General features: G+C 40.5%; 2 pseudogenes; both read right to left on the minus strand.

The window, feature by feature from the left end:
• Positions 1-17126: 17126 nt before the first annotated feature.
• LOC132540155 (olfactory receptor 14A16-like) lies at positions 17127-18104 on the minus strand (annotated as a pseudogene).
• Positions 18105-23474: 5370 nt separating this feature from the next.
• On the minus strand, positions 23475-24685 carry LOC132540292 (olfactory receptor 14A16-like; annotated as a pseudogene).
• Positions 24686-24941: the final 256 nt, after the last annotated feature.

Here is a 24941-nt window from a genome sequence, read left to right on the forward strand (position 1 = left end):
GAGGAGTGGAAGACAGAGAAGGGAAAGAAAGATAGAAACTGAGGTTCCCGGAAGATGGCAGACTGAGAAGCTCCTATTGGCTCGAGCTCTGACCACATCTTCTGGAAACGGTAGGATTTTCTGCCTTTAGTAGGCCAGTCAATAAGGGGTCCTAGCAGTGACACTAGGGAGTGACTATAACTTAATTTGGGTTAAAAGACAGAGTAAAAAAAAAGGGAAACCATTTTTTTCTTTTAAATTATTAATCCCAAAGCACACCTCCTTCTCCTACCCCCGCAACCCCCCCATAACCCATCTCTGGGGACCACCTCCTAGCAGGCTCCCTGGCTGAGCTTCTATCTTTACCAAGATTCCTGTCCCACCAGGGATTATCATTCATTCTAAGTCTATTCCTGTCTGAAACCTCTGGCCTTTTTTCTTTCTAAGTAGCCAACCACCCCACCCCAACGCGCATAGCTAATTAAATAATTAAAAATAAATAAAGAAAAAACTCTTTCCTCTCACCACTCTTTTATTAATGTTTTTTTTTCTTATCTTTTCTTTTTCTTTCTCTCTGTTTCTTTTCTTTTTCTCATTCTTGTCATCCTTTCTTCCTTAATCCTACGGCTTCCAAAGCCACAGGCCCTATCCCCCACACCACCAAACAGTGTGCTTTTTTGAATTCACTGATACACATTTGGCAATTAGTTTGGGGAAGAATTCTGACTCAGAGTGGACTCTCACTGTGAGTATCTCTGCTCAACTTCCCTTCCTCCTTTAGCTGCCCTTAGAATATACAGTGGATACCAGATTAGCATAACTGTCTATTTCAGCTATACTTGTCTAGTCCTGAGGATTTTTTTAAATTTTTTTTTCTCTTAACAATCAGCTGCCTCTGATCACAAGGTTTGAGGTAATCTGGGACAGGGTTTTTTTTTTTACCCAGCTCAATTTTATATTTTATTATCAATATTATATAAAAGCATATATCTCCCCCCATAGGTTAATCAGAATTAACTCTTAGGGTATCTTTCATTAGTAGGGTAGAGGGCATCTTATCTATTGTGGGAGGAACTTGTGTCCTTACTCCTACCTCCTCTACAGACTCTCCCCTACCTACTCATCCTAGCTAATTAAGAAATTTATATGAAATTAAATTAAAAATAATGTAATCAAAAATCTTTCCTTTCACTGCTTTTTAATTACAACATTGGAGGAAATGAATGGCAGTATCAGAGAAACAACAGTTGAGACCCCCAAGGAAAATACTGATTATCTTGATGCAATTAGAGAACTGAAAGCTGAAATAGCTGTAATGAGGGAAGAAGCTGAGGCAAGGGAAAGCAGACTAACATAGGCAGAAAACAGATTAGTCCGACAGAGCATGAGTTAGAGAAAATGACAAAAGAGGTGAAAGAACTCAAAAAGAGATTGAGAGACACTGAAGACAACAACAGAGACATATGGGATGATCTCAAAATAAGTAACATTTGTATAATTGGCCAGCCAGAGAAAGAAAGAGAGCAAAGGGAAGCAAACATTCTAGAGGATATAATAGAAGAAAACTTACCAGACCTGAATAACAGAAAGGACATCAAGATTCAAGAGGCACAGAGAGTTCCAAACAGAATCCACTCAGACCTGAAGTCTCCAAGACACATCAAGGTTACAATTAAAAGGAGTAAGGATAAAGAAAGGATCCTAAGGGCTGCTAGAGAGAAACAAAAAGTCACATGCAGGGGAAAACTGATAAGATTATCTGCAGACATCACCACTCAGACTCCCAAAGCCAGAAGAGAATGGCAAGATATCTATCGAGCCCTGAATGAAAAAGGGCTTCAACCAAGGATAATATATCCTGCTAGACTTTCATTCAAACTAGATGGAGGGATCAAAACCCTCTTAGACAAACAACAGTTAAAGGAGGCAGCCATCACCAAACCGGACATATAAGGGGTTCTAAAAGACCTCTTATAAATAAGAACATCACTATAATACTTGCAATATATCAGTACAAACAAAAAAATGTTTTCAACAATGGCACGACAATACATTAAATGCATAATATCAATACATTCCAATGGCTTAAACTCACCCATCAAAAGGCACAGAGTGGGGGGATGGATCAGAAAACATAATCCAACCATATGCTGCTTGCAAGACTCCCATCTGACACAACAAGATAAACACAGAGTTAAAGTGAAAGGATGGAAAACTATCTTACAGGCCAACGGACCACAGAAAAGGAATGGAACAACCATTGTCATCTCAGACACAATAGATTTTAAATCAATTAAAGTAATAAAAGATAGGCAAGGACATCACATAATGATTAGAGGATCAATCAGCCAAGAAGACTTAACAATTATTAACATCTATGCACCCAATGAGGGACCATCTATATACATCAAGCACTTACTGAAAGAATTTCAAAAATACATCAATAGTAATACAATAAGAGTGGGAGACTTCAATACACCACTCTCACACTTAGACATATCAACAAAGAAGAGAATCAAAAAAGATACAAGAGAATTAAATGGAGAGATAGACAGACTAGACCTCTTGGACATTTCCAGAGTACTTCACCCCAAAAAACAGGAATGCACCTTCGTTTCAAGTGCACATAACACATCCTCAAGGATAGACAAAATGTTAGGCCACAAAGCCAGCAACAATGAATTAAAGAGCATTGAAATCATCCCAAGTATCTCCTCATACCACAGTGGAGTAAAACTAACATTTAACAACAAACAGAAAATTATGAAAAGTCACAGAATTTGGAAACTAAACAACACACTCCTTAAGAACCACTGGGTCAGACAGTCATTCAAGCAAGAAATTCAAATGTTCCTGGAAACAAATGAAAATGAAGACACAACCTATCAAAATATTTGGGACACAGCTAAAGCAGTACTGTGAGGGAAACTTATAGCCATACAATCACATATTAAACAACAAGAAAAAGCTCAAATGAACGACCTTACTGCACCCCTCAAGCACTTAGAGGAAGAGGAACAAAGGAACCCTAAAGCAACCAGAAGGACAGAAATCACTAAAATTAGAGCATAAATAAACAACATCGAAAATAAGAGAACCATACAAAAGATCAGTGAAGCGACATGTTGGTTCTTTTAAAGATTAAACAAAATTGACAAACCCCTAGCCAGACTCACCAAACAAAAAAAAGAGAAGACTCAAATTCATAGAATTGTAAACGATGGAGGAGATATCACAAGTGACACCACAGAAATCCAAAGAATCATGCGAAACTTCTGTTGGTATGCATGAGACCCCTTCTGTTTCATTTGGTTTAAATCCCCCCTGCTTAACACTATTCTATTTACATAACCACTTCATTCTATTTACATAACCACTGTTAACAAGTTCCACCCTCCCTCCAGGGCATTTGTGGTTCAGTGATAGGATTCTCGCCTAATCTGCCCCCTCTTTGTCACACTCTGTTTTTTACCAGTCACTTTTCTCTCCACTCTCTCTATGTCACATCCTGTTTCCACCTTACTTGGCAAGTATATATAAAGACAGCATTGTGAGTTTTACAGTACTGTACCTTGAGATTAGCTTAGCTCATCTTAGATTGTGCTGCGTCCTGCATGAATAAAGAGATACTGCCTACAGCTCAACCATGAGTCCCTGGTCGTCTGTTACCCGCCCGTGAAGCCAGCCCATTGAAAACAACATAACCCGTCGAAAACAACAAACTTCGATGGAGAACTACACATCACTATGCTAGAGAATCTGGAAGAAATGGAACAATTCCTAGAAGCATATGCCCTTCCAAAACAGAACCAAGAAGAACTAAAAAATCTAAATGCACCAATCACAGACAAAGAAATTGAAACCCTTATTAAGAATCTCCCCAACAACAAAAGTCCTGGACCAGATGGCTTCAAAAACAAATTCTACAAAACTTTCAGGAAACAGTTAGCTTTTCCACAAGACTGAAGAAACAGGAATACTTCCTTCCACCTTCTATGAAGCCAACATCACCCTGAGACCAAAAGCTGAGAGGGACACAACAAAAAAGGAAAACTACAGACCTATATCGCTGATGAACATACATGCCAAAATATTAAACAAGATCTTGGCCAACCGGATACAGCAACATATCAAACAGATTGTCATTCATGACCAAGTGGGAATCATCCCAGGAATGCAGGGCTCCTTTAACATCCACAAGTCAATCAATGTCATTCACCACATCAATAAAAGCAAAGCCAAAACCCACATGATTATCTCAAGAGATGCAGAGAAAGCCTTTGACAAAATCCAACACCATTAATGCTCAAAACTCTACAAAACATGGGAATAGATGGGAAATTACTCAACATAGTGGAGTCTATATATAGCAAACCTACAGCCAACATCATACTCAATGGACTGAAGCTGAAAGCATTCCCCCTCAGATCGGGAACTAGACAGGCCTGTCCTCTGACACCATTACTCTTCAACATAGTACTGTAAATTCTTACCATAGCAATCAGGCAAGAGAAGGCAATCAAAGGAATACAGAATGGAAGGGAAGACGTCAAGCTCTCACTATTTGCAGATGATATGATAGTATACATAGAAAAACCTACAGAATCCAGCAGTAAACTACTGGAAGTTATTAGGCAATATAGCAAGATATCAGGCTAAAAATCAATGTACAAAAACCAGTGGCATTTCTTTATGCAAACACTAAATCTGAAGAAGTAGAAGACATCCAGAAATCACTCCCATTTACTGTTTCAGCAAAATCAATCAAATAGCTAGGAATCAAGACAACCACAGAAGAGAAAGACTTATATTCTGAAAACTATGAGTCGCTCGCTACTCAAGGAAATAGAAACTGATACCAAGAAATGGAAAGATATTCCATGCTGATGGATTGGAAGAATAAATATCATCAAATGAATATTCTCCCCAGAGCCATATACAAATGTAATGCAATACCCATCAAAGTTCCACCAAGCTACTTTAACAGAATAGAACAAATACTACAATCAATTATCTGGAACTTGAAAACACCTTGAATTGCCAAAACCATATTGAGGAAAAGAAACAGAAAAGGAGGCTTCACACTCCCAGACCTTAAACTATACTTTAAAGTCATCATCTGCAAAACAACACTGTACTGGAACAAAAATAGGCACACAGACGTGTGGATCAGAATTGAAATCCCAGAAATAAATCCCCACTCCTACGGACATCTAATCTTTGATAAGGGGGCCCAAAGGATTAAATGGAAGAAGGAGGCTCTCTTCAATAAATGGTGCTGGGAAAACTGGGTTGAAACATGCAGAAGAATGAAATTGAACCAGTTTATCTCACCAGAAACAAAAATCAACTCCAAATGGATCAACGACGTCGATGACAGACCAGAAACAATCAAACAATCAAATACTTAGAGGAAAACATTGGTAAAACACGTTCCTTTGATTCATCAAAGACATGTTTGATGAATCAAACCCAATTGCACGGAAGACTAATGGAGAAACAAACCAATAGGACTATATCAAATTGAAAAGCTTCTGCACACCCAAAGAAACTATTAAACAAACAGAGAGACCCCTCACAGAATGGGAGAAGATCTTCACATGCCATACATCAGACAAGAAACTAATCACCAAAATATATAAAGAGCTCAGCAAACTTTGCACCAAAAAATAAATAAATAAATAAAATGACCCCATCCAAAAATGGACAGAGGATATGAACAAAACATTCACTACAGAGGAGATCCAGAAGGCTAACAAATATATGAAAAACTGCTCTCGGTCACTGATAGTCAGAGAAATGCAAATTAAGACAACACTAGGATACCACCTCACGCCTGTAAGAATGGCATACATCAAAAAGGACAGCAACAACAAATGCTGGAGAGGTTGTGGGGACAAAGAGTCCACATATCAAATACACAGCCTATATAATAAAAAGATTCAGTTTGTGTTTTGAAAAACTTTGAGACATACAATTGATTTCTCCCCTCTCTTATTAATTAACTAGTGATTTATATGTCTATATTTTGCTAGGAGTGTACATATATTTTTAATATGTAGGCTGTGAAATTGATATGGAGATTCTCTCAAAAGCCTAGCCCAAGTAGATCAGAAGCAATCAATAGCAGAGCTATATACAAGACACTGGGTACTGTACAGCAAACCCTAACAAAAAGACTTTTCAAAGTTAACCCAATTACCAATTAATGTGAAGATAACATTAACTATCGATTGTCTTTTTGAACCCTTAGACAGCAGGACCTCACATCTCCTCTATAGAGCCTGTACTTCCCCCAGTCCTGGAAGCCTTGGATAGGGCCCACTTTCCAGTATGTCTCTCCCAATCCATATCAAATAATATTGCATCACAACCTAATCAACACAGCAATTGCCACCTCAACATGCTTCACTTCAGACTGAGTCCAGAGACTTCACGTGTGGAATGACAACCCTTCAGCTACATTAATCGGGTGAGACCTTTCCTTTCATAGTACACTCTAATTCCATCTCAGGTGGTTCACTTTCTAACAAAGTCCCAAAACCTAGATATACACCATTTTCTGTGTGAGAGAGCATATGTTCATACCTATCCATAAACTACTGCAAAATATAAACCTGAAAGCAGAAGTACACTACAGTTTGCGGTGAGTATCCCCCTAACACATCCTCTCCACTATCCCAAGTTTTGGGTCCATGATTGCTCAACAATTTGTTAGGCTTTGTATGTTAACTCTCATTTCAGTCTCCAGGTTCCAGATGTCATCAGGATGCTGGCCAGGCTTCCCTGGACTGAAGACCCCACCAATATGTCCTGGAGCTCCGCTTTCCCAGAGACCCACCCTATTAGGGAAAGAGAGAGGCAGACTGGGAGTATGGACCGACCAGTCAACGCCCATGTTCAGCGGGGAAGCAATTACAGAAGCCAGACCTTCCACCTTCTACATCCCAAAATGTCCCTGGGTCCATGCTCCCAGAGGGATAGAGAGTAGGAAAGCTATCAGGGGAGGGGGTGGGATATGGAGATTGGGTAGTGGGAATTGTGTGGAGTTGTACCCCTCCTACCCTATGGTTTTGTTAATTAATCCTTTCCTAAATAAAAAATAAAAAAATAGAGATAGAAACCCACAGATCTGCTTCACTGTTTGTTAAGCAACACCTCTCCATGTGGGGAGCCTGAGGATCCTACCCAAATCCTTATTGCTGGTTCTTGTGCTTCACACCACAAACCCACTGTGTTACCACCCAATTCCCAACTTTCCTATTCTTTAACCCTCTGGGCGTATGGACCCAGGGTCATTCTGGGGAGCAGAAGGTGGAAGGTCTGGCTTCTGTAATTGCTTCCCCGATGAACATGGGCGTTGACAGTTGGATCCATACTCCCAGCCTGTCTCTCTCATTCCTTAGTGGGGGAGGGCTCAGGGGAAGTAGAGCTCTAGGACACATTGGTGGGATTGTCTGTCCAGGGTAGTCTGGTTGGCACCATGGTAGCATCTGGAACCTGGTGGCTGAAAAGAGAGTTAACATATAAAGCTAAACAAACTGTTGACTAATCATGAACCTAAAGGCCAGAATAGGGGAGATGAAGGGTTGGCGGGAGGGTCTCCATTTGGTAGACAGCTAGTAGGCATATTTTGGTTCTATTCCAAAGGACCTGTGGCTAGAGTAGTCAGTCAATGTAAAATCCCTGAGTTGAGAGTGAGGGTGGATGTTCGGCTTCACTGGGCAGGGAGTGGGAGAAAGAAGATGGCATGGGACATGGTCTTTTGGTGGTGGAAATGGTGGTTATGTACACTTCTATTAATTGGTAGTCCTCAGGGGGTTTTATACCTATAATATACGGTCATTTGAAAACAGAACAAGTTGCTTTTTCTTTCTGCTTTGTAAATGTCACATTCTTTTATTTTTGATGAAACCTTTAGGTCTTACTTCCTATACTATGGTAAAACTAGTTGCCCTGATGTCTGGTGATTCCAGTGGACAAATAGGAATCCCTGCTTCACAAGTCCTATGCCTTAACACAGTATGAGTTGTTTTAGCCTGTCATTAACATTTGGGGGCGAACAATTTTCATGTTAACCATGAACTGCATTGAACCCACTATAAATTGTTGATTTTTATCATGTTCTCCAAGAGTACTGAATTTCATTCATCGATTGCCTTCTTTACTTCACTGCGTCCATCATATAATTGTTGTCCTTATTTTGTCAAATGTATATTCACATAAGTGTTCTGTGTGTTCAACTATTCTTGAATTATTGGAATAAACCCCTCTTGAACATGGGCTATGATCCAGTTCAATACTGGGTTTTTCTTAAAGCCATAAAATAAAAGTTAGAACAACTAGGATAATTTAGAAAAGGACAACTCTTTTTGATCAAGACATGGAATTATTAATTTCTTAATTATAGCAGTGGTGATGTCTGACTGAATAAAAGTCCTCTCATTCTTTTTTATTAAATTTTTTAAATATTTTATTTATTTACTCCCTTTTGTTGCCCTTGTTGTTTTACTGTTGTAGTTATTATTGTTGTTGAGGTTGATGGATAGGACCGAGGGAAATGGAGAGAGGAGGGGAAGACAGAGAGGAGGAGCCAAAGTTAGACACCTGCAGACCTGCTTCACCTCCTGTGAAGGGACTCCCCTGCTTTCCTATTTTTTATCCTTCTGAGAGTGTGGACCCAGGGTCAATTATGGAGTGCACAAAGGTGAAAGGCTTGGCTTCTATAACTGCTACACTGCTGGATATGGGCATTGTATTTGGTCATTGTGAGTGGTTTTGGTGAAGGTAAAGATAGTATTCTAAATAAATTTGGTTGACTTTTTCATTTCTACATGTGGAAACTTTTATAAAAATTGTGTTACTACCATTAATTATCCTGGTAAAATTCACTAGTTAAGCCACCTGGTCCTGAATTTTCCTTTATTCAGTGCTTACTGATTACAGCTTCAAGCTCCTGGTTCAACCTCTGCCTCAGCTCTCATGTATGCAACCACTGAGCTTGTCTTCCACCCTGCAGATTAGCCATTGTCATGACCATGAGTGCAATCATTATGGGGGACCTTGTGTGTCTCTCCAACTCATCACGATGCCTTGGAGATTTCCTCTTGGATTGGCTACACCAAGACTTTGTGGCTTTTATTGATGAATCATTTTTCTGTCAATGAATTTTCCAAGATTTGAAGAAATCATTATCAAGAGTTGATGCAACAACTGTTGATAGATTTATTTCACTGTTTAGATGAGTGTTGTTTTATAAATACATAGAAATATTGTGTTGATTATTTTTATTTTTATTTATTTATTTTTATTAATATTTATTTTATTTATTTATTCCCTTTTGTTGCCCTTATTAGTTTATTGTTGTAGTTGTTATTGTTGTTGTCATTGTTGGATAGGACAGAGAGAAATGGAGAGAGGAGGGGAAGACAGAGAAGAGGAGAGAAATATAGACACCTGCAGACCTGCTTCACCGCCTGTGAAGCGACTCCCCCTGCAGGTGGGGAGCCGGAGCTCGAACCGGGATCCTTATGCCGGTCCTTGTTCTTTGCGCCACCTGCGCTTAACCCGCTGCGCTACAGCCCGACTCCCGATTATTTTTATTTTTATCAAACCATTGCTCAGCTCAAATGCATGGGGATGTAGGAGACTGAACCAGTGACTTCGACATCTCAGTCATGAAGGTTTTTCTTTCGTAAAACTGTATTGTTATTTCCCCATCCCTAAAATTATGTTTTATCTTTAAATATTTCCTTTTTAAAAAGTGTTTTATTTTTCATTTATTTGTTCCCTTTGTTGTTGTCCTTGTTTCTTATTGTTTTAGTTGTTATTATTATTATTGTTGTTATCACTGTTGGATAGGACAGAGAGAAATGAAAATAAGAAGGCAAGGCAGAGAGGGGTAGAGAAAGACAGACACCTGCGGACCTGCTTGACTGCCTGTGAAGCAACTCCCCTGCAGGTGGGGAGCCGAGGGCTCCAACAGGCATCCTTAGGCCAGTCCTTGCTCTTCACACCACCTGTGCTTAACTCACTACACTACTGCCTGACTCCCAGATATTTCCTTTTAATTTTTAATCACAGAAATATAAAGACAGACTGGCAGACAGAGACTAGAGCCATGCTCATCTATGGTTTACGGTAGTACTAGGGATTGAGGCTGGGACCTCAGAGCCTCACACATGTAACTTTTGTGCAGGAACAATGTGCTGCCTCTACAGTTCAGAAATATTTTTTAAATGTGCACAAAGGATCGGAATAGAACCCACTGGATGATTGCAGTGTTTGTGAATGATATCAAAGTGTGTATATAGTTAATTACCTTGTTACAGTCGAAAAAAATTTGATTAAATTCTTATCCAGCATATATTTTTTTGCATTTTATTGTGGGGTTAATGGTTTACAGCATAAGTGTCTACACGTGGCCACATCTCCCCCCCCCACAGGTGATAGCTGTCTAAAGAATACTTTCATTCCCAACCTATGCCCCCAAACTCCTCCAGCTCCAAATCCCATTCCTTCTCTAGAATCCCTTGCTTTGGTGCAGCACACCACCCTTAGTCTGAATTCCATGCTCTGTTCTTCTATCTGACACTGTTTTCAGAGGTACACCCACTTGTGAAGTCACCCAGTGCTCTTCCTTCTCTTCCTGATTCATCCCACCCCGCACTTCCCCTCATTTCATCAAAGGGGAGCAAAATTTAGCATTTTTCATTTTCACTTATTTATTCTAATCTTATTTAGTTTTATTAGTGATGTAATAAATATCAACAAGAATGTAAGATAACAGGAGTACAATCCCATGTATGGACATTTTCCACCACAACAGTTCTATATCCCATCCCCTCCATTGGAAATTTCTTTGTTTTATAATTCCTATGGGAGTATAAACCAAAATTCTTTTTTTTCTTTTTGCCTCCAGGGTTATTTATTGGTGGTGTCTGGTGTCTGCCCTATGAATCCACTGCTCTTGGAGGCTATTTTTCCCCTTTTGCTGCCCCTGTTGTTTATTGTGGTTGTTATTATTATTGTTGTTATTGCTGTTATCGTTGTTGGATAGGACAGAGATACACTGAGACAGAGGGACACAGAGAGGGGGAGAGAAAGAAAGACACCTGCGGACCGGCTTCACCACTTCTGAAGCGAAGCCCCTGCAGGTGGGGAACAGGGGTCTCGAACTGGGATCCTTACACCTATGCAGAATGTGAAAGGTCTGGCATTTGTAATTGCTTCACCACAGACCATGGGTGTTGGCAGATCGATTCATACTCCCAACCTGTCTCTATATTTCTGGTGTGAGTGGAGGGCTCTCTGGGGAAGTGAGGTTCCAGTACACATTGGTGATGTCATCTGCCCTTTGAAAATTGTATTTATTTTGTCTTTCACTTTTTAATGAGAGAGAGAGAGAGAGTGAGGAGAGAGAGGATGGAGAGAGAGAGAATGAGAGAGAGAGAATTACTAGACCACTGCTCTACTCTGGCTTATCCTAGTGCAGGTGATTGGACCAGAGATCTTAGAGTCTCAGGCATGAAATTCTTTCACATAATCATTATGCTTATCCTCAGTCCCCAAAATTTCAATCTTTATATGAGAAAAAAATTATGCAGAAATGTTTTAGTGCAGATGAATGGACAAAATCAAGTGAATCACATAGTCTACTCACAGACATGTCATTCATTGTCAGACCACCATAGTCATCTTTATAACATTAGCAACACCATATCACTGTCACCAGCTGCAGCTCCACCAATATCACTGTGATCCACAGAACATCTAAAGAGAAAAAGCAAGGAAAACTCATATAGGAAGTTAGGAGATGTGTAAACTGTGTACAGTGAAATAAGATAGAAAAGATAGTAAGCATAAGATGAGGGAAATGGCTATACTCCTTTGGAATACAACTGCAAGAGGCCTACTAGCTATCTTCAGAATGGAGAACCCAAATCTTCATCTGCACTATTCTAGCCTGTAGGTTCATGATTAGTCAGCAATTTGTTTGGCTTTACATGTTAACTGTTTTTTCAGCCACCACGTTCCAGATGTTACCATGATGCCTACCGGACTTGCCTGGACATACAACATCACCAATCAGGCCTACTTTCCCAGAGCCACACCCAGTAGGGAAAGAGAGAGGTGGGCTGGAAATATGGATCAAACTTTCAAAGCCCAAGTTCAGTGGGGAAGCAATTACAGAAGCCAGACCTTCCAGCTTCTGCATCCCACAATGACCCTGGGTCCATGCTCCCAGATGGTTAAAGAATAGGAAAGCTATAAGGGGAGGGGATGGGATACAGAGTTCCGGAGGCGGGAATTGTGTAGAGTTGTACCCCACTTATCTGGGTTTTTTTTTTATAAGTGTTTCCTTTTTACAAATAAAAATTTATGAATAAAAAGATAAGGGAAATGATCAAGTGAGTAAAAAAGAAGAAGAATTTAAGATAGAAAAAGAAGAGGGAAACAGGCTGAGTGGTACAGCATCTGCTTGAGCACAAGACTACACAGGTTTGAGCCCTTGATGCTAACTTGCTGAGGGACAGCTTTATGAGAGGTGAAGCAGTGTTGCAGGTCTCTCTCTCTCTCTCTCTGTCTCTCTTTCTCTCTCTCTCTCTTCCCCTCTTTCTCTCTCAGCTTCGTTCCTTTTGCTCTAAATTTCTGACTGTCTCCACCCTATAAATGAATATAGTCAGAATTATTAAAGAAGGGATATGGTTAGGATAATGAAATAAGAACTAAAATAGTTGAAATGACTTCCAGCTGAGGACAGGATGCAGTACAGATAATGGATGGTGGATTTGATTCTGAATTTGAGCTGCCAAGTTCAATTCCTAGATTCATAGGGCAGAGTGATGCTCTCACCCAACCATTCTATCTTGTATTGTTAACGTTTGTAAACAAAATATTTTGCCATAACATGTATAATAATCATAAATAAATATTAAATTCATTTAAATTAAGACAAAATTTTACATGTGTACAAATTACTGTATTTTAGGTTTAGTGTAAACTATTAAGCCCCCAATAAAGGAATGAAAAGACACACATTTAACATTAACAAACTATTTATTTTATTTATTTATTTTTTATTTTTTTATTTAAGAAAGGATTAATGAACAAAACCATAAGGTAGGAGGGGTACAACTCCACACAATTCCCACCACCCAATCTCCATAACCCACCCCCTCCCATGATAGCTTTACCATTCTCTAACCCTCTGGGAGCATGGACCCAGGGTCATTGAGTGTTGCAGAAGGTAGAAGGTCTGGCTTCTGTAATTGCTTCCCCGCTGAACATGGGCGTTGACTGTTCGGTCCATACTCCCAGTCTGCCTCTCACTTTCCCTAGTAAGGTGTGTCTCTGGGGAAGCTGAGCTCCAGGACACATTGGTGGGGTCTTCAATCCAGGGAAGCCTGGCCAGCATCCTGGTGGCATCTGGAACCTGGTGATTGAAAAGAGAGTTAACATACAAAGCCAAACAAATTGTTGAGCAATCATGGATCCCAAGCTTGGAATAGTGGAGAGGAAGTGTTTGGGAGGTACTCACTGCAAACTCTAGTGTACTTCTGCTTTCAGGTATATATTTTGCAGTAGTTTATGGATACGTGTGAACATAAGCTCTCTCTCACAGAAACTGGGGTATATCTAGGTTATGGGACTTTGTTAGAAAGTGAACCACCTGAGATGAAATTAGAGTGTACTGTAAAAGGAAAGGTCTCACCTGAGTAATGAATCTGATGGGTTGTCATTCCACACGTGAAGTCTCTGGACACAGTCTGAGGTGAAGCATGTTGAGGTGGCAATCGTTGCGTTGGTTAGGTTGTGATCGGTGGATGCAATATTATTTGGTATGGATTGTGTGACACATACGAGAAAGTGGGCCCTATCCAAGGGTTCCAGGACTGGGGGAATTAGGGGCTCTATAGTGGAGATGTGAGGTTCCTGCTGTCTTAGGGTTCAAAAAGACAATCGATACTTAATGTTATCATCCCATTATTTCGTAATTGGGTTAACTTTAAAAAGTCCTTTTGTTATGGTTTGCTGTACAGTATCCAGTATCTTGTATATAGCTGTGCTATTGGATGCTTCTAATCTACTTGGTCTAGGCTTTTGAGAGAGTCCGCATATCAAATACATAGCCTATATATTAAAAAGAATCTGTTTGTGTTTTGAGAAACTTTGAGACATACAACTGTTTTTCCCCCCTCTCAAATTAATTAACTACTGATTTATATGTCTACATTTTGCTAGGAGTGTACATAAACACCATTTCCACCACCAAAAGACTGTGACCCATCCCTCCCACCCACTCCCACCCCCCACTGGCCCAGGAAGCTGTATGTCTACCCCTCACCACAGGGTTTTTACTTTGGTGCCCTACTTACAATTTGATCAGGTCCTGCTTTTAGTTTCCCTTTCAGATCTTCTTACTCAACTTCTGTTGATGACTGGGATCATCCCATACTCATCTTTATCTTACTGACTTAGTTTACTTAACATAATTCCTTCTAGCTCTGTCCAAGATGGGTCAGAGAAGGTGGGTTAATTGTTCTTGATAGCTGCATAGTATTCCATTGTGTGTATATACCGCAGCATTCTCAGCCACTCATCTGGTGTTGGGCACCTGGGTTGCTTCCAGGTTTTAGCTATTATAAATTGTGCTGCTATGAACATAGGAGTACACACCTCTTTTTGGTTGGGTGTTATGAGTCCTTAGGGTATAACCCCAGGAGAGGAATTACTGGATCATATGGAAGGTCCATGTCTAGCCTTGTGAGAGTTTTCCAGACTGCTCTCCACAGAGGCTGTACCAATTTACATTCCCACCAGCAATGTAAAGGAGTTCCTCTGTCCCCACATCCTCTCCAGCATTTGTTGCTGCTGTCCTTTTTGATGTATGCCATTCTTACAGGAGTGAGGTGGTATCTTAGTGTTGTCTTAATTTGCATTTCTCTGACAATCAGTGACCTAGAGCAGTTTTTCATATGTGTGTTAGCCTTTTCGATCTCCGCTGAGCTGAATGTTTTTTTCAAATCCTCTTCCCATTGTTGGATGGGGTCATTTGCTTGGTTCAATTTCATTCTTCTGCATATTTCAACCCAGTTTTCCCAGCACCATTTATTGAAGAGAGCCTCCATTTTCCATTTAATCCTTTGGGCCCCCTTATCAAAGATTAGATGCCCATAGGTGTTGGGATTTTTTTCTGGGCTTTCAATTCTGTTCCACTAATCTGTGTGCCTATTTTTGTTCCAGTACCATGCTGTTTTTATGAGGATGGCTTTGTTATGTAGTTTAAGATATGGGAGTGTGATGCTTCCATTTCTGTTTCTTTTCCTCAATATGGTTTTGGCAATTCTTGGTGTTTTCAGGTTCCAGATAAATGACTGTCGTCTTTTTTAATAGTATTTTCTTTTTTAAAATATTTATTTTATTTATGATATGATAGTATACATAGAAAGACCTAAAGAATCCAGTAGAAAATTACTGGAAGTTATTAGGCAATATAGCAAGGTAGCAGGCTACAAAATCAATGTACAAAAAATCAGTGGCATTTCTTTATGCAAACACTAAATCTAAAGAAGAAGACATCCAGAAATCAATCCCATTTACTGTTTCAGCAAAATCAATCAAATACCTAGGAATAAAGTTGACCAAAGAAGTGAAAGACTTGTATGCTGAAAACTATGAGTCGCTACTCAAGGAAATAGCAAGTGATACCAAGAAATGGAAAGATATCCCATGCTCATGAATTGGAAGAATAAATATCATCAAAATGAATATTCTCCCCAGAGCCATATACAAATTTAATGCAATACCCATCAAAGTTCCACCAAGCTTCTTTAAGAGAATAGAACAAAAACAACAATCATTTATCTGGAACCTGAAAACATCTAGAATTGCCAAAACCTTCTTGAGGAAAAGTAACAAACTATTTAGATGTAATATTTTAGAAACAAATGAAGGAACATTCTAAAATTTTGAAGCAGCTAAAGTAAAATCACTTATGTATATACTCGTTGTATGTTTTATCATTAGCCTGAGAGATGAACAGTTTACAGTATAGTTATTGACACATGGGTAAAATGTCTCACCTTACACTCTCAGCCAAAACCTGGGTCCTCTTCCACATCATTTACCAGGACTCCAGAGTAATCCTGATCACAACATTCTACTTCCATCCTGCCAAAACGTGCTTTGTTTTGGTACTATACACCAAATCCAGTCCAAGTTTTACTTATCAGTCCCCTTTCTGTCCCTGTTTATTAAGTTCCACCAACAAGTAACATCATCCAGTCTTCATTCTTCTCTTTTTGCCATGTCTCAGTTGACATGAATCCTTCAAGCTCCTTGGGAAGCACCACTCCATTCTAATTAAAGGTTGTGCAAGGTATTGAAACTCGGGCCTCAGAACCTGAAGCATTAATGTCTTCTGCACATCTCTACAACTTCACCTCTACAAATTCAAAAGTAAATGTAATGTACTGGTACCTGGACTTAATAGTTTAGACATTTAAACATAACATTAAAATATGAAGAGTGAAATGCAGAAGAGGGAATTATCACTAAGGAAAGTGGTTTTGGGAATCTGAGAACAACATTTCTCATCAACCTCTCTATTGAAACACGATAGGTTCTATTTAAGAACTAACATCCTTATTAGGGCAGATATCATTAGGTGATTGCCAGTAAAGTTAGCAATATCTTTTACTCTTAGTTTCTCTTAATTATAGCTCAGATGGCAGTAATTGCCAATCCAACCTTGTAATTGTTGAATTAACCATGTTCCCTGAACTAAGAAACTATTAGTATGGAGACTACAAATGAAAAAGAATGGTGTAACATGGTAAAGCACCTAGTGCAGTAGAATTTGCAAGAATAATAGTGAGGATTATAATTAAATGAATACATTTTGAACTTACAAGTGGAAATTGGTGCAGAATTAAAATAGAAGAAAATACATGGAGAACACTAAGTGCCACTTGATGTTGAATATGATGACTGGAATATCTCAAGTAAATTAGAAATTACTAATACACGGAACTATCGTGCCCATTGAAACACATACATGCAGCATCCAACGTGGCTGAGACCTAGAACTAACAGGCACTTCATACTTATAAAGCCATGTGTTATAGCCCAGTCCATTTGCTACACAATAGGCACCCAACCATCACCATTAAAAACTCACTCTGCTCTTCTCCTACTTCCTCCAAAAGTTTTGCCAAAGGTCATCTTCATGTCCCTGTTTCTCAGACTATAGATGAGGGGATTCAGGCTGGGAGGTAACACAGAATACATCACAGACATAAAGAGATTCAGTGATGGTGGAAAATTAGAAGCTGAACCCCAAAATGCAAAAGCTGCAGAGAACAGGAACAAGCTCACCACAGTGAGGTGAGGCACACAGGTGGAGAAGGACTTATACGTACCTTGATCAGAAGGCATTTTCAGAACTGTGGAGAAAATATGAACATAGGAAATAACCATGAAAATGTAGCAAACAAAAACAAAACAACAACTAACTACAACAAATGCATATTCTAGAATTTCTTCCCGGAACAGACAAGTGTACGCATGGAGGGAACATCACAGAAGAACTGAGGCATTACATTGGAGCCACAGAAATGGGCAGAGACTGTCCCTGCCATGTGAGGGGTCTATAGGCAAAGGCACAGAGCCACACCACTGACACCATGTGCAAAGAGGCCCCTCTGTTAATGTAGACCTCATAGTGCAGAGGGTGACAGATGGCAGCATAAGGGTCGTAGGACATCACTAGCAGGAGAGCATACTCTGTGCCTGCCAAAAAAGAGGACTAGGAAAACCTGGGAGGCACAGCCCACAAAGAAGATGGAGTGGCTGTGGGTCAGGGTGTTCATGATGCATTTGGCGACAGTGGTGCAGATGTAGCAGATATCAGTCAAAGACAAGATCTTCAGGAAGAAGTACGTGGGGGTCTGGAGCCACTGGTCAAGGGAGGTGAGGGTGACAATGAGCAGATTTCCCAGCAGAGCTGCCAGGTAAACCCGGAAGAACACAGAGGCACAGGGTCCCTGTAGCACCTGGTCACCAGGGAATCCCATAAGCAGAAATTCAGTCACTAAAGTCACATTGCTTAATTTCTCAGGCATGAGTGTTTCTTCTTTGGAAGCAATGACATCAGACATTCAATCAGTTGTGTTCATATTTCTCTACTTTAATTTAGCTCACCTATTAACACGGTGTGATCTATAATGATAGGTGACTCATCAGAGCACAAACACAGAAACATTTTACACAATTACTGTCTATTGTGATATTTATAGAGAGGAACATGAAATATGAATGACATTAGAGACAACTGCAAGAGGAACAAAATGCCAGAAAATAGTGCTTGTTTTCAATCTTAAAGTAGGAAATGTAATTTTCCCATTCTCACCAGAGTGGCTACAGACAGTTGCAAAGTCTTGGAAACAATCTGTCTGGACAGTATTTAATATTTTCACTAGAAAAATTGAAATTACATGCAAAATACATATAGTTTCTTTAATTCTTTCCAAAATTTTTTGGGAAACCATGAATCTACTCTTGAAAAAACATTAATACACACACACACACAAACACTCACACACATATACGTATATGAAGTGTTTTGGACTGTGTGGAACACAGAAATTACCTCTCTATTTATTGTTCTATCAGGAAAAAAGAAACAAGAGAAAATAACTTCACCAATTAACTAAATGAACAAATAGAATTGTCAGTGTTCTTCTTTCCTGAATCCGGCGGAAGTAGCAGTTGAGAGAATCTGGTGAAATTGGCCACATTCCACTTTTGGCTCCTCATTCTCCTATGCTAGTTCTGTGAGGTAAGAAGTCAGAAGAACCAGGGAACACCTAGTAATGGGGCATGTTCTTTTCTCTGGTTTGTGTAAGGTACAAAGTCTTCACATGGATCCTTGCACTTCTTAGTGACTGTGGGTTCTGTGTCCCAGCAGCTGAAGTACTTGCAAAATTCCTTTGGGATCCCTGGGCTGCCAGCTTCCCTGCCAGGCTCCAGCACTGGGTCACTGCCAATCCTTTGTTGTCACTAAAGGTCCCAGCTCTAGAATTGGGGTAGAATCTAAATAGGAGAAGTGTCCATGTTCTTTGCTGAAGAGAAATCTATCCCGCAGGAATTATTGGGCAAAATACCCACAGCTACTTTACTTTTTAATTTTTTAATATTTATTTATTCCATTTTGTTGCCCTTATTCTTTTATAGTTGTAGTTATTAGTGTTGTTGTATAGGACAAAGAAATATGGAGAGAGGAGGGTAGAGCACATATCTTACCATATAGGAGACCCTGAATGTCATCAAAAGCACCACCGAGAATAACAGAGAAGCAGCTCCATGACAGTGGACTGTGCTGTGTGCTTCTCTCACTGTCTCTTCTGGGGTGCATTGGATCGACCTTCCCGTGGTGCATCTCGTGAGTAGAAACTGACGATCCTTCCTAGCCGACTGAATCCACATGGATCCCAGTCACTTTCAAAGCCAGCAACAAGCAGCTCCTGTCAGCTTTCAAGCTGTTGGTCCTGCTCTTCGAGTCCTCCAACTTAATGTTGAGGAGCTGTCCTTTGCTAAACGCGTTCTTATTGGTCAACTGGCGATACAGCATCAGGCAGATGTTATCTGCCGGCAAGAAACACATATAGCAGTCGATGAAGCTGCTCGATTCACCATCAGTGGATTCGATTTAGTATGCTATAACCTCCATCCTAAACACGGCCGAGCCATCTACGCCAAATCTTGTCTTGCGGACGTTTATCATACGGCCTCTTCGACCTTCTCCCACTCCATTACTATTGAAACTATTCAGCTCGTCAACATATATAAGCCTCCCAGTGCCTCGTGGGATAATGAGATCCTGCCTAGCCCGAATCACCCAGCTGTTTACGTTGGAGACTTTAATAGTCATCACCAAGACTGGGGATATTCCTCCACTCGTGCTGACGGCTCTGTCTTAGCTGACTGGGCTTCAGCGAATGACCTCTCCCTATTATACGATCCCAAACAGCCAGACTCTTTTCCTCGCGTGAGCTAAATGTGCAGCTTGGCGATACGAGAATCCGGCATGAAGCCCAGCCAGTCTATCTTGGCGTTACTCTCGATCGCACTCTGTCATTTCACGAACATCTCATAAAAACTGCAGCAAAGGTGGGCGCGAGGAATAACATCATTGCAAGACTGGCCAGCTCCTCATGGGGCGCGAGCGCTTCCACACTACGATCATCATCTCTGGCATTATGCTATTCCACTGCAGAATACTGTGCCCCAGTATGGTTCCGTAGCCCCCATGTCCACTTGGTCGATTCCAAATTATATTCCTCCATGAGGATAATTTCTGGAACAATCCATTCCACCCCAGTTCCATGGCTGCCAGTTCTTAGCAACATCGCCCCGCCAGATATTCGTCGGGATGCAGCATCATCTATCTTCATTTCCCACGTCTACACTCGACCGGACCTGCCAATATACGTGGATATCTTTGCCCACCCTGTCCAGCGCTTGATGTCTCGTCACCCAATCTGGTCCCCTATGCCTACACTGAACTTCTCTGTTCCAGACTCTTGGAAACAGAGTTGGCAGTCAGCTGAGGTAAAGAACAAACACCTCATCACAGACCCCTGCAAGAGTCAACCCGGCTTTGACCTAGCACGCTATGATTGGGCCCTCCTCAATCGCTATCGAACAGGCCATGGCCGATGCGCCGCTATGTTCCATCACTGGGGGGCCAGAGACTACCCGAACTGACCCTCGGCTACAGACAGACTATGACCCACATAGGCAACGACTGCCACCTCTCCAGATTCAAAGGAGGTCTCGAAACTTTACATCAGGCTCAACCTGACGCTGTTGACTGGCTACGGAAGAAGAGCAAATGCTAGAGAAGAACTGTCTCTTCTATCCACTTGCTCTTGCTACTCAAAGAAATAATGTACGGATTTGATTGTGCGTGGTCGCTCTGTACTTGAGAGGCCCTGGATGGGTCACATGATTAGAAGAAATATGCAACTGGACCCCTAAAAATATTTTTTTATTCTTTCTATAAAAAGATAGAGATAGAGAGTCTGAGAGACCACAGGACCAAAGCTTCCTTCTCTGTGTTAGAAGCATGCTCAAACTTGGGACCCATTGTGGAAATGCAGCATGCTACCTAAGTGAGCTATCTCTCAGGATCTTAATCTTTTCATTTTTGGATTTTGATTTCTCAGTCTTTCTCAGTCTCATTTATTTCACTGATCATGGTGTGCACCCACTCTTTTTATCTATGTTGTCAGAAAGTCAACTTTCTTGAGGGTCAGTAGTGTATTGTATATATTGTATATGTCACTGGACATGGGAATTTTGACAATAGAGAAGACTTATAATAATCCACCATGGTTCCTTTTTGTCCCCTTTTCTTCTATAGTTTATCTCCTATTACCCTAAAATCCTGCTCCCACTTGGAATTCCCAGGATTTAAATCAATCTTTTTTGAGAATCTGTCTAGTTGCTTTGATATTTCCCAAAGAACTTTCTACACCACGAGTTGAAGGCCTTTTTAATTACTCCTTTTCCAAGAAGAAATTGCTATCAAACTTTGATGTAACAAGTGTTTATACGTATTTATTTCAGTGTTTAGATGACTGCTATTTCATAACTACATAGAAACATTGTGTTGATTTTGTTTTTATCAAAGCATTACTTGGCTGTGATGTATGGGGATATAGGCTACTGCACTTGCAACCTCTAAATCGCGATCACTAATACACAATAACAACAACAAAAACATTTGAAATAAATCATTGGTATCAAATATTTTCTGAAAACTTATGCTGAATTGATGCTGCAAAAATTTCTAATTTACTGAGAAATGCTGACCGAAAATATTTCTAGAGGCAGAGCTACAGAATAGCAGCAGCTTCATTTCTTTCTTCTTATCCTTTCTTTTTTCTTTTTTGTCTTCACATAATTTTGTCTTTTTAAATATTTATTTCTAAAAAGGATGCATTGACTAAACCATAGGATAAGAGTGGTACAACTCCACACAATTTCCACCACCAGAGTTCTGTATCCCATCCCCTTCCCTTATAGCTTTCCTATTCTTTATCCCTCTGGGAATATGGACACAAGGTTATTGTGGGATGCAGAAGGATATGATCAGAACACTCTTTACAGAAGATATCCAAAAGGCTACCAAACCCAGGACAAATTGCTCTAGGTTGCTGATTGTCAGAGAAATGCAAATAAAAACAACATTGAGATACCACCTCACCCCTGTGAAAATGGCATACATTGAAAAGGACAGCAGCAGCAAATGCTGGCGAGAGTGTGGGGACAGAGGAACCCTTGTACACTGCTGGTGGGAAAGTCAATTGGTCCAGCCATTGTGGAGAGCAGTCTGGAGAACTCTCACAAGGCTAGACATGGACATTCCATATGACCCAGTCACTCCTCTCCTAGGGATATACCCCAAGGATTCCTTAACACCCAACCAAAAAGAAATGTGTACACCTATGTTCATGGCAGCACAATTCGTAATAGCTAAAACCTGCAAGTAACCAAGGTGCCCAAAAACAGATGAGTGCCTCAGAAAGTTGTGGAATATATACACAATGGAATACTACGAAGCTATTAAGGGCAATGAACCCATTCTCTGTTCCATCTTGGATGGAGCTATTATAAGGAATTATGTTAAGTGAGTTACATCAGAAAGATAAAGATGTGTATGGAATGACCACACTCAAACAAGTTGGAAAGAATAGCAGTTGCATTTTTTTTTTGTCTCCCTGCCAACTAGGAATAGCAAAGAAGATCACCTGAGAACACAACAAAAACAAGACTAGCACTACACTGGGAACCCACCAAGTCATGGTAAGTGCAAACACATGTGGCTCATGGACAGAGAGGGGCCTAAGGAGAGATTCCTGATGCTAAAATCCCATATCCTCTCACAGTGACTGGTAACAGTCCAGCAGTTTACCACTTGAGGTGCCACCTCTAGTTTAAGTTTATTGTTTATGTTCATTTATTTACTTATTCCCTTTTGTTGCCCTTGTTTTTTGTTGTCATTGTTGTTGTTGTTGTTGTTGTAGTTGTTGTTGTCCTTGTTGGATAGGACAGAGCGTAATGGAGAGAGGAGGGTAAGACAGAGGGTGGGTGAGAAAGGTAGACACCTGCAGACCTGCTTCACCTCCTGTGAAGTGACTTCCCTGCAGGAAGGGAGAGCTGAGTGTTCTAATCAAAATCTTTATGATGTTCCTTACTCTTTGCACCACCTGAGCTTAACCCACTGTGCTACTTCCTTACTGCCCCAGTTTAAGTTTTATCAACAAAAAGACTTCTGTAGGGAGGAGAAGATCTCCTAAGACTTGTAGCATTCTATGGGAGTGAAATCTAAAACTCATAAGTACATAACTGATTTGCATTCTTATCTGAAGCCTAATCAGTTTGCTCTACAATAGATATCTACCAAGATTTTCTTTTATTTTTTTAATTCAAAAGGCTGATGTCATTCTTACTCCAAAAATGTTTTCAAGGGCCATCTTCATGTCCCTGTTATTCACTCTATAAATGAATGGATAAGGCTGGGAGGTAACACAGAATATAGCACAGACATAAAGCGATTCAGTGATGATGGGGAATTTTCAGCTGATCTTTTTTTTTAAATATTTATTATATTTATTTATTCCCTTTTGTTGCCCCTTGTTATTTTATTGTTGTAGTTATTATTGTTGTTGTCATTTTTAGATAGGACAGAGAGAAATCGAGAGAGGAGGGGAAGACAGAGAGGAGGCGAGAAAGATAGACACCTGCAGACCTGGTTCACCGTCTGTGTAGCGACTCCCCTGCAGTTGGGGAGCCGGGGTTCGAACCGGGATCCTTATGCCGGTCTTGTGCTTTGTGCCACCTGCGCTTAATCCGCTGTGCTACAGCCCGACTCCCGGCAGCTGATATTCTATTTGTAAAAGCTGCAGAGAAAAAGAACAAGCTCACCACGGTGAGGTGAGGCAAACAGGTGGAGAAGGCCTTAAACCAGCCTTCTTCTGAAGGGATTCTCAGAGCAGTGGAAAAAATCTGTACAAGGGAAATAACCATGATAATGAGACACATAAAATCAAAATAATAGCTGGCAATGAGAAATGCATATTCTAGAATTTCATCCCCCAAAGAAACAAGTGTGAGCATCACAGAAGAACTGACATACAACATTAGGGCCACAAAAACGGGAAGAAAATGTCCCTGCCACATGTAGGGATCCATAGATCATCCATCTGCACACAGGCCCCACTGTTCATGATGGCCTCATAGTGCAGAGAGTGGCAGATGGTAGCTTTACGGTCATAAGACATCATGAGCAGGAGAGCATACTCTGTGCCTGCCAAAAGGAAGACCAGGAAAACCTGAGAGGCACAGCCCACAAAGGAGATGGAGTGGCTGTTGTTCAGGGTGTTCATGATTCACTTGGGGACAGCGGTGGAAATGTAGCAGATATCAGTCAAAGACAAGTTCTTCAGAATGAAGTACATGGTGGACTGGAGCTGCTGATCAAGTGAGGTGAGGGTGACAATGAGCACGTTTCCCATCAGAGCTGCCAGGTCAACCAGGAAGAAGACAGAAGCATAGAATCTCTGTAGCACCTTGTTATCAGGGAATCCATTGAGCAGAAATTCAGTCAAAAAGTCACATCGCTTAATTTCTCAGGCATGAGTTTTGTCTCTGGAAGCACCCATATCAGAGGCTCAATCTGTTGTGTTCATTTAATCTTCTCTCGATGTATGGCACGAAATAACATAGTGTGAACTCAAGAGTTATGCAGCTCATCAGAGTAAAACCAGAGAAACAAGCACACACCTACTCCCTACTTTGATATTTATGGAGAGGAAAAACGAAATAATGATAGACAGAGACAATTACAAGAAGAAAAATATAGCAAACATGTTGCCTGCTGATTATGCTGCAAT

The sequence above is a fragment of the Erinaceus europaeus genome, chromosome 9 (genome assembly GCF_950295315.1).
Source record: "Erinaceus europaeus chromosome 9, mEriEur2.1, whole genome shotgun sequence".
NCBI classification, from domain to species: Eukaryota; Metazoa; Chordata; class Mammalia; order Eulipotyphla; family Erinaceidae; genus Erinaceus; species Erinaceus europaeus.